Genomic DNA, 10371 nt, shown 5'->3' on the forward strand with positions numbered 1-10371 from the left:
CCATGAATGTGTTACAAAGACAAAGACATACATCAATTGATGAAAAATAGTTCTAACTTGCTTGTAGAAATTCGCTGTACAGCATCTGTACAGATCATTAGGGGCTGGTATAATGATCAACGTTACTTACAGTTCAATATGGGTAAATTGTGATTAATTACTAAATCAGAATAAACTTCCAGTGTCTGCAATATAGTTTCCATGCAATGATCTTTATTATAATAACCATACCAAAATGGAAATCGCACAGATGTTGATAAATTATTGATGTTGAAAATATCCTCAGCCATTTTTAGAGATGTTACTATAAACATGAGATTAGAATATTGCAGAGTAGAAGTTACTTTCAGGTGGTATTGGATCAGTTGTTCATTACATGCAGCACCCAATGTTTAATTTCATTGATTGTCATTCAGTTCCATTGTAATCACCGTATATAATGGATGGCTGATCCACTATTGCTCGTTTGCAACACTGTTTAGATTTTCTACCACCTAGGTGTTTAGATTAACATGACCTCTGCAACTCTGGATCTGTCTTTTATTCAAATCTTGGATAAACTATTAGAGATGGGTTTTTCTGATCATTGACGATGTATTCACAGTCATCGTTAGACTCATTATGATACGAATGCTGAGAATAGTTTATTCCATATCATTCCCAAGTTGGGATGGTCCAATATAGTGGGCAAAATGTAAATGTCATGTCAATATTTCCTCCTTATGGAATTTCAAGGCATGTCAGTACAGCTAGGTTATCCTTTTCAGAAATTGTGAGCCAGAAAGACAATATCAACATTCTTTTCATTATAAAAATTGACTTCAAATGTGCACAATTGAGACTTTCATTTCAGCCAATGTTTCAGGATTCTTCTGGGTTTTAGTTTTGATCAAAAATTAATTGATTACAAAGACTCATGTGGTTTTTGCTGATACAAAGCTGCTTTTCTCTAAAAATTAGAACTTAGCTACATTTACATGCATTGATAATTAGGAAGTTGTTTAAACATTGAATATATCAAAAAGAATATGATAGAAAATCGCAACACTGGCAGAGTCATGGAGTTGTACAGCATGGAAGCAGACCCTTCGGTCCAACTCACCTTTGCCAACCAGGTATCTTAAATTAATGTTGTCCCATTTGCCAGCAATTGGCCCAAATCCCTCTTAACCCTTTTGATTTAAGTACCCATCCAGACACTTTTTAAATGCTAATACTAATCAGGGAGACTATTTGACCCATTCTATTCTAAGTGGGATTTGAGAAAAATTCTGATATGTTACTTCACTGTTATTAAGTCATCCAAACTTTTCAACTTTACAACTGTATTCAGAAAACAAGTCCATGGAATTCTGGCTTCAAACATTCATAGGATATTTGTTCTGAGTTAACATTTTTGACCTGTGAAGTCCTTCTCCAACATTCTTGCATTAGTAAGGCTCAATATTTAACTTATCTCTGCCACTTAATATTTTATATATTTCTACATCATCTCCTCCCAGTCACTTTCAGACTTTCCCTTTTCAAAGGGAATAGTTGGCACTCTGGTTTATATTTTTGGGTACTTTATTGATGCGAGTGTGTATCAAAGATAAAAGAATTTTGTAGAATTGCAATAGCAAATTTAGAGGCATACATAATCTAAAATTAATTCCAGGAAAATAATCAAATGTATTTTGTAGGATATAAAGCGTTACATGGGGAGTAATCAAAATAGGTTCCTGAGAGACAAATACAAATATTTTGAAGTTGTAACAACTATTGAACTATGCCTCTCCATAGATTTTTTTTTCCCCCAACGTGTATAACTGATGTGTTGAACACGTCAGTTAGGACGAGTAAATCTTGATAGAAAGAAGGTACTAATGACAAATTAAAATTATGATGAGGAACAATGATTAGTAGGATAGAGATTAAGATATTTTGGAGTACTGCTCAATTTACCTTCTGATAAAATGGGATAAATTTTACAGTCTCCCTTCAAGAAATTACATTTAGATAGAGTTAATGTTACGATACATAGGAAGTACAAGAACAAGACTGGATCATTTAGTCCCTTAAACCCAGTCCTCTACCATTCAGTGAAATTATGGATAATCTGTAATCCAATTGCAAATACTTGCTTTTCTCCTTAATAGATAACAAAATAGATAAAAATTATCGATAGATGAAGCTATGGAATAGATAACAAAAATCTTATCAACCTCATTTAAAATTTTCAATTTATTTTGTATCTATTGCTGTTGGCTGAAGATAGTTATAAACTTCTACTGCCATTTGTATATATTTTCATTTCTAAAAGGCATAACTTTAATTTTTAGACTTCACCCCACTTCCCCCATTCTGAATTCCCCAGTTTACAGACTAGTCCCTCTCTATCTACTCTATCTGTTTTTCAGACACTTGAAAAACTTCAAACATATTCTCCCCCCGCCATTAACATTTTAAATTTTAGGGTATTCACTCCTAGTTCACTGGGAAGAAGTCAGCATGTTTGCTCTACAGCAAGTATTGATTAACCATGTTTCACAATTCCTTAATTTCATTGGCAATAACACTATTGTCAATTATCGTGGCACCAAATTACTCCCCCTCTGATGAAGGGTCTAGGCCTGAAACGTCAGCTTTTGTGCTCCTGAGATGCTGCTTGGCCTGCTGTGTTCATCCAGCTTCACGTTTTATTATCTTGGATTCTCCAGCATCTGCAGTTCCCATTATTCCTGATCACCATCCTGTTCTTTTTGTTATAATGCTCTCTTTCTGTAGTTCTTATTATTTTTTATCACCCTTTTATTAATAATTTGTGTACGGAATCGGACAGTGGTGGCTAGGACAACTTTACTTGCCAATCACTAATTGTCCGGGAAAAATTTACTGCTGCCTTGAATCGTTGCAGTCCTTGGGATGCAAGTGCACCCATTGTGTTATCAGGAAAGGACTTCCAGGATTTTGATCTAGTGACAGTAAAGGAACGATAATCTAATTATAAATCAAATGGTGTGTGACTTGAAGGTAACTTGCAGGTGACGGCATTCCCATACATCTCTTACCCTTGTCCTTCTAAGTGGTAAAAGTTGCAAGTTTGGAAGATGCTGTCAAAGGGGCCTTGGTGTGTTAGTGTATTGCATCTTATAGATGGCTCATATTGCTCGCACTCTGCATCAGTAGTGAAGTGGGTCCTAATCAAACTTTGACCTTGCATGTTTGAGTTTCTTGAGTGTTTTGAGACTACACCCATCAAGGAAAATGACGACAATTTTATCACAAACATAGAGAATGCTGGAGAAACTCAGCAGCTCTGGTAGAAACTGTGGAGAGTGAAACACGTAAAGTTTCAAGTCCAGAATGACTCCTCTTCATAATTTTATCACACTCTTAACTTGGTGCTTTGTAGACAGTGGACAGGTATTGGGTAGACAGGAAGTGAATTAGTCACCACACATGTCCTAGTCTCTGACCTGCTGTTTGTAGTCATAGTATTTTTACTTTTGGTTCTATTCAGTTTCTGGTCTGGAGATTCTGCAATGCTAAGGCAATTGAATGTCAAGTAGAGATGGTTAGATTTTCTCTTGTTGAAGGTTGTTGCCTAGCATTTCTGTGCCTTGAATGTTGCTTGCCATTTATCAATCCAAGTTCTTTTATCTTTCACTGCTACCAGGATCTGTGGTCATGTTCATATTTTTGTATGTTTTTGCTTTTATATCTTGTTGCTTACCTCTTTAGTTGTCCACGACTGTCGATTTTGGCATAGCTGTTCCTCTGTAGAAATATAAACTGATTGTGTGTCACATTGAATTAATTTCTGAACATCTTTTCACTGACCTTTTGTCATTTTATCCATTACCAGATTTGACTGTCTTACTGCAGTCAGTCTCCTCCTTTCAATCTACTGAAGTCAACTTTACATAAATCTAAAAGTTGTTTCACAGCTGTCTCTTTCAAACACTAGGCAAACACAATTGTATTATGAACACCATTAGATAATTGTTCACGTATATGCTGTGAAAGGATCCAGATAGGATGGACATGCTTTTCTATGATACTGATTACAGTAATTTGCTTTACTCTATTTAGTTATTAATCATAAAACTGAAAGAAAAATAATGAAAGGTGTGAAAATGTATCTGTGCAACATCACTCCTCTGCAATCATTTGTACTGAAGTTTCTACCTTTTTTGATTCATTAATGGGATGTGGCATTGTTGGTAATGTGCTTGAGCTGAATGGATTGCTCGGCCATTTCAGAGGGCTGTTAAGAGTTAACCACATTGCTTTGTGTCTGGTGTCACATAGACTTTGCCAGATTAAGAAGGCAAATTTGCTTCCCTATAATATGTACAAAGGATGGTAGAAATTTATAATGATGTTAGTGAACCAAACTAGTTGTCACAACTACAATTATCAGTTTCATTGACTCCATCAACGGTGTAAATGTTATTATTACCAAGAGTCATATTGAGAAGTGAACACTAAATGTGCTCTGCATCAGGATGAATTTTACATTCAGTAAACAATTGAAAACAATCACAGGGCTTGCCTAGCAATGTAGGTCCAAGAGCTGTCTGGCCTGGGGAAAGGTTTGAATCTTTTCGTGGCATGGTAGATTTTGAATGACAGCTTGCAAAATAATCTCATGTAACAGATGACTAATGTAAACTTATTTTATCCCTCTTCATTAGAATTCTCATTCTGCAGAGGAAAATACACTTATTAGTGGATAACAAATGTGTCACCATGACATCACCTTAATTTGATTTAAGCTAATGAATAAAAACATAGCAAATTACATTATGATGTGTGAATTTGAATATCTGTTTTGTTACAGTTTTTTTTAAAGATCTGGTGCTAAGACATAATAGCCCCTGTAGTATTCATAAAATATAAAATTTAGTAAAATTTTCCCCTTCACTTATGTTTATTGCTGTACCTGGACCCGGTAATGAGAAGTTAACATAATACTGTCTTGAGATTTGAGTAAAAGGCAAATGATCTGTTTCAATAATAATCTAAAATGTTTTATATTTTGGAAATTATCTATCTGTTGTAATTAACAATGAGAAAGAAAGCATAAGACAAGTTGATTGTGTCAATATTATATATACATAGTTTGCAAAACATTTGTAATTGAGGCATAAGATCAATTTTCAGTTAATGATTATTTGCTCAGGTGAGGCTTAAATAGGAACAGGGCAGATCATGCCAAATATTCGAGGCAGAATTGGAACAATAAATAATAAATATTAAAGTAGTGCAGAAGGGGTACTTTCAACTTCTCACCAAGAGCAGAAAACACACAACAAAAAAAAAATCAGCAAGTACAATTTAATTCTACAGTGATTCTTGCCACATAAAGAAAGGAATCTTGTGACTTTTGATGACAGTTTCCTGAGTTGGTGTTGGAATGCAGTCCCTGATAAACCTAATGCAGTCCCTGATAAACCTAAGGTGCTGGCTATGTCTCCCACACATACTTAGAAGATTGTTATGGATGCGAAAACTCTAGTTCACTTTGGTTTATCCATCCAGGGAACTCGTATGCATCTCAATCTAGATTAAATGATTCTAAGGTTTTTATTGTGGCACTATCTAGCACAATGCTCATATACTGATCGCAGTCTGTATGAAGAAAAATTTTCTGATAACTATCCTAAAAATGCACTTTTCTAGTTTGGACATAGATACCCTAACTTTGCTTATTGGCTTTGGATAATCGGAGGAAAACACAAAGGTCACTGCATGTCATATTTCCTGATCTGCTAAACAATGGCTTCAGTATGACTTGAGGCAAACCCAGTGCAGAGTAGAAGTTCAACTGTGTGAGGAAGCAAACAATTTTGGGCAATGCACTTTGGCTTTTAAACACTTTGCACATCTTATTTCCTGGGTTTTGTAATGCTTGGATCTGGATCAGGAAAGGTTATTAATAAATAGTGTTGCAATCTTCTGTTATAAATTGGTCTCACTACTTTATGCAACAAAAAATAAGTAAAATGTTTCAAATAACCAAAATAATTAAAGTAACATTCTATCAAAACAAGTTTCTGATATGTGTAACTCCTCATAAATTTTGAGTGTCATAAACTAGACAGATCTATCAAATGTACTTCTGTAATAAATCCCTGATGAAACATAATTCTGTACAAATAACTTGTGTGCTTAAATTAAAATAAAAAATAATGCATTGATGCACCCATCATAAAATCTTTCGTCATTTCAGAACGGAGTTTAGTAAGTTGTTGGAAAAGCCAGAAGACATCTAAATAATATAGAATCAAGCGTAGTATCCCTACGTATGGAAGCAGGCCATTCAGCCCATCAGGTCCACACCAACCCTCCGAAGAGCATCCCACCCAGACCTATTCCTTAATCTATCCCTGTAACCCTGTATTTCCCATGGTTAATCTACCCAACCTATACATCCCTGGACACTACGGGCAATTTAGCATGGCCAATTCACCTAACCTGCACGCTTTTTGGATTATGGGAGGAAATTGGAACAACCAGAGGAAACCCACCCACACTTGGGGGAAATGTGAAAGCTCCACACAGACAGTTGCCCGAGGGTGGAATGAAACCTGGGTCCCTGGTGCTGTGAGACAGCAGTGCTAATGAGTGAGCCATTGTGTTATCCCTAGTATGTTTATATATGGTATAAACAAATGTGCATGTTCGCGTAATCAGTGTCATTATCAAGTCTTTTCAGTTTTGCCAACAAAAAATTTGGATTTTCAGATTAAGGAGTTATATTCTATTTAAATAAACTGTTGCTTTGTGTTTAATAACCATTTTTTTCAGTCTTTTCATTTCAGAAAATTTGAGCACCCAGATTCTTAAAAGATGATTTTTTAAAAAAGCATCTTAAAAATGCTTTTAAAAATGTATCAACCAACCATTAACTCAAAATGGAATTGAAGAGCCAAAATGGATAATGTTTTTAAAGGCCTAATACATTGTATTCCATAAATGAATTAGTAATTTGTATTGATTTATTTTAATAAACAACTATACTGTTAAAATTGCATAAACAAAATTAGTTGAGTTTTTGTAGCATATTCAGGCACTAATGATCCAGTAAGCTCAGTCTCAAGTTGATATGGCAGTTTAGCTCCCTATTAAATTTAAAATATAAAATTTTAATGCTAGTTTTTAAAACATGAGGAACAGCTGCTTTGTCAGAAATCTCCTGGTTCATATTAAAGAGGCTACCAAAGTTGCTAGGGCATTTTGTCCTTTTATAACTGTGACCAAATGTTTGGAAATAAACATGGCATTTATGTTGATTCCACGCACCACTTACAGAGTCATAGTCAAGGAGTCATTGAGATGTACAGCACGAAAACATACCTTTCAGTCCAACTTGTCCATACCCACCAGACATCCTAAATTAATTTAGTCCCATTTGCCAGCATTTGACCCATATCCCTCTAACCCCTCCCTATTTATGTACTCATCCAGGTGCCTTTTAAATGTTGAGATTATACCACTCTCCTCCACTTCCTCTGTCAACTCATTTCCTCACACGCACCACCCTCTGCATGAAAAGATTGTCCCTTAGGTCCCTTTTAAATCTTTCCCCTGTCACCTTAAACCTATACCCTCTAGTTTGGGACTCCCCCCCTCCTAGGGTAAAGATCTTAGCTTTTCACCCCATCCACGCTTTTGATTTTGCAAACGTCTGTAAAATCACCCCTCAGCCTCTGACGTTCCAGAGAAATTAGCCTATTCAGCCTCTCCCCACAGCTCAAACCCTTCAAGCCTAGCAACATCTTTGTACATTTTTTTATGAACCCTTTCAAGTTTAACGACATCTTTCCTGTAGCAGGGAGACCAGAACGGAACACAGTATTCCAAAAGTGGCCCATGTCCTGTACAGCTGCTGGTATCCCTATCCTATACCCCAATGCATTGACAAATAAAGGCAAACATATCTTCACTACTCTGTTTCTTGAAGGTGTAGTTGCATGTAAACAATGAACCTGCAACCCAAGGCCTCTTTGTTCAGCAACGCTCTCTAGGACCCTACCATTAAGTGTCCTGAAGTCCCTGCTTTGCCCTACCAAAACGTAGCACCTCACATTAAACTAGATTAAAGTCCATCTGCCTTTCCTCGGCCCTTTGATTCATCTGACCAAAGTCCAGTTGCACTCTTGAGATAATTTTCTTCACTGTCCACTACATCTCCAATTTTGGTGCCATTTGTAAACTTATTAACCACATCTTCTAGGTTCACACCTAAATCATTTATATAAATGACAAAAGGTAGTGGACCCAGCACCTATTCTTGCAGCACCCCGCTGGTCACAACCCTCCACCCACCACCCTGTCTCCTACCTTTGAGCCAATTTTGTATCCAAATGGTTAGGTCTCCCTGGAGCCCATGTGATCTGAACCTGTTAACCAGCCCACTATGTGGAACCTTGCTGAATGCCTTACTAAAGTCCATTTGGATCATGTCCACTGCTCTGCATTCATCAGTCCTGTCACTTCAAAAAACTCAATCAAGTTAGTGAGACACCATTTCCCATGCACAAAATCATGTTGACTATCCTTAATTCTAAATAAATTCAAATCCTGTCCTTGAGAATCCCCTCCAACAACTTACTCACCACTGACGTCAGGCTCACTGGTCTATAATTCCCTGGCTTTTCCTTTCTACCTTTCTTCCTTTCTTAAATAATGGCACCACATTAGCCAACCTGCAATCTTCTAGCACCTCACCAGCAGCAATCAATGATACAAATATCTCAGCAAGCAGCCCAACAATCACTTCGCTAGCTTCCCAACAGGTTTTGGGATACACCTGATCAGGTACTGGGGATTTATCCACTTCTATGCATTTTAATATGTCCAGCTCCACCACCTCTGTAATATGGATATTTTTTAAGATCTCTTTATTTCTTCAAGTTCTCTAGCCTCCATATCTTTCTCCACAGTAAATCCTGATGCACAATACCCATTTAGTATCTCACCCATCTCTCTGGTTCCACACGTGGACGGCCTTATTCTCCCCCTAGTTATTGTCTTGTCTTTAATGTATTTCTACAATCTCTTTTGGATTCGTAAAAGGACCGTCACCATTTATGTTCTTCCCTATTGGAATGAGGGCGTCTGGGACACTCCAGGGAAACACTCAAACAATGTTTAGTCTGTAAAGTTGGTGAGGATGGCATCTAAAAATTGCTTGTACTGTGTTCTATTTTATTGGACATCTTAAAAACATCACCAGGAGAAATGCTGTGCCCCCGATGGGAATGGGAGGAGGACAAGCTGCTGGAGGAGAGGAGAAGTGAGGGGGAGGTAGTGTCCTCCTCCTTCCAAGCGTTCACTACATCCTGCAACAATAGGAACTGCCGATGCTGGAGAATCTGAGATAACAAGGTGTAGAAATGGATGAACACAGCAGGCCAAACAGCATCAGAGGAGCAGGAAAGCTAACGTTTGGTCTCTGTAAAAACAGCATTTAATCAATACTTGAATACCAGTATGCGGATTTCTAGTTTAGCACCTTCGGGCAAGTTTAAATTAAGATGATTAGGATTGAATTGTATGATGAATCCAGGCTTTCAAACAAATTAGTTCTTAATCTGTGGCCAAAATAACCTGAAAGTGGCTTGGGATTGACCTAATATTTTGATCTGAATGGAAATTTAAAATAATGTACAACAATTAAAAAAGAATAATTGATGTGCCAGTTACAAAATTGTGCAGATGCTGGAAATCTGAAATGGTAATATTTCAGGAATAGAGCCCAGATCTGAGGACTTGTCAACTTGTGTTCTCTCAACAGATGCTGCCTGACCTTGCGTTTCTAATTTTTTTTGAGACTCCATTATTCCCTGCATGTACTGTGCTTGTCTCCAGCTAACAAGTAGAGTTCTACCATACTGAAAAAATGGCTAGAAATTTAAAAATGTAAGATAATCAGTAATAAATTAAATTCACTATATCGACACATGCCAACAGATTACCTGAAGATACCCCAGTTATGATTAATCTTTTATTAAATGTAATGTTCAATGTAATTACACATCAGTCATACATTACACTTCAAATTCCATACTTTTACTAGGGATTTCATATCTAAAATGTTGGCAAAATTTGCAAAATTTGAAATGTAATAAAAATGTTAAAGCTAATTTAGAGAAATTTTACGATAATTTCAATTTTTCTACAGTGCCAAAATATGTACTTTCAAACATGCGTTTGAAAAGTTATTGAAAACAAACTTAGTTATTTTCTACATTAGAGAAAACAAACATTGTTTTAGTATTTTGAAAGGTATGTGTACTTTTAAAATATTAAAGAATTCCAGGATGATTCAGAACTAAAAAAAAAACTGACTTATAAATTCACTGACAAACAACATTTACT

This window comes from Stegostoma tigrinum, chromosome 23 (genome assembly GCF_030684315.1).
Source record: "Stegostoma tigrinum isolate sSteTig4 chromosome 23, sSteTig4.hap1, whole genome shotgun sequence".
Lineage (NCBI taxonomy): Eukaryota > Metazoa > Chordata > Chondrichthyes > Orectolobiformes > Stegostomatidae > Stegostoma > Stegostoma tigrinum.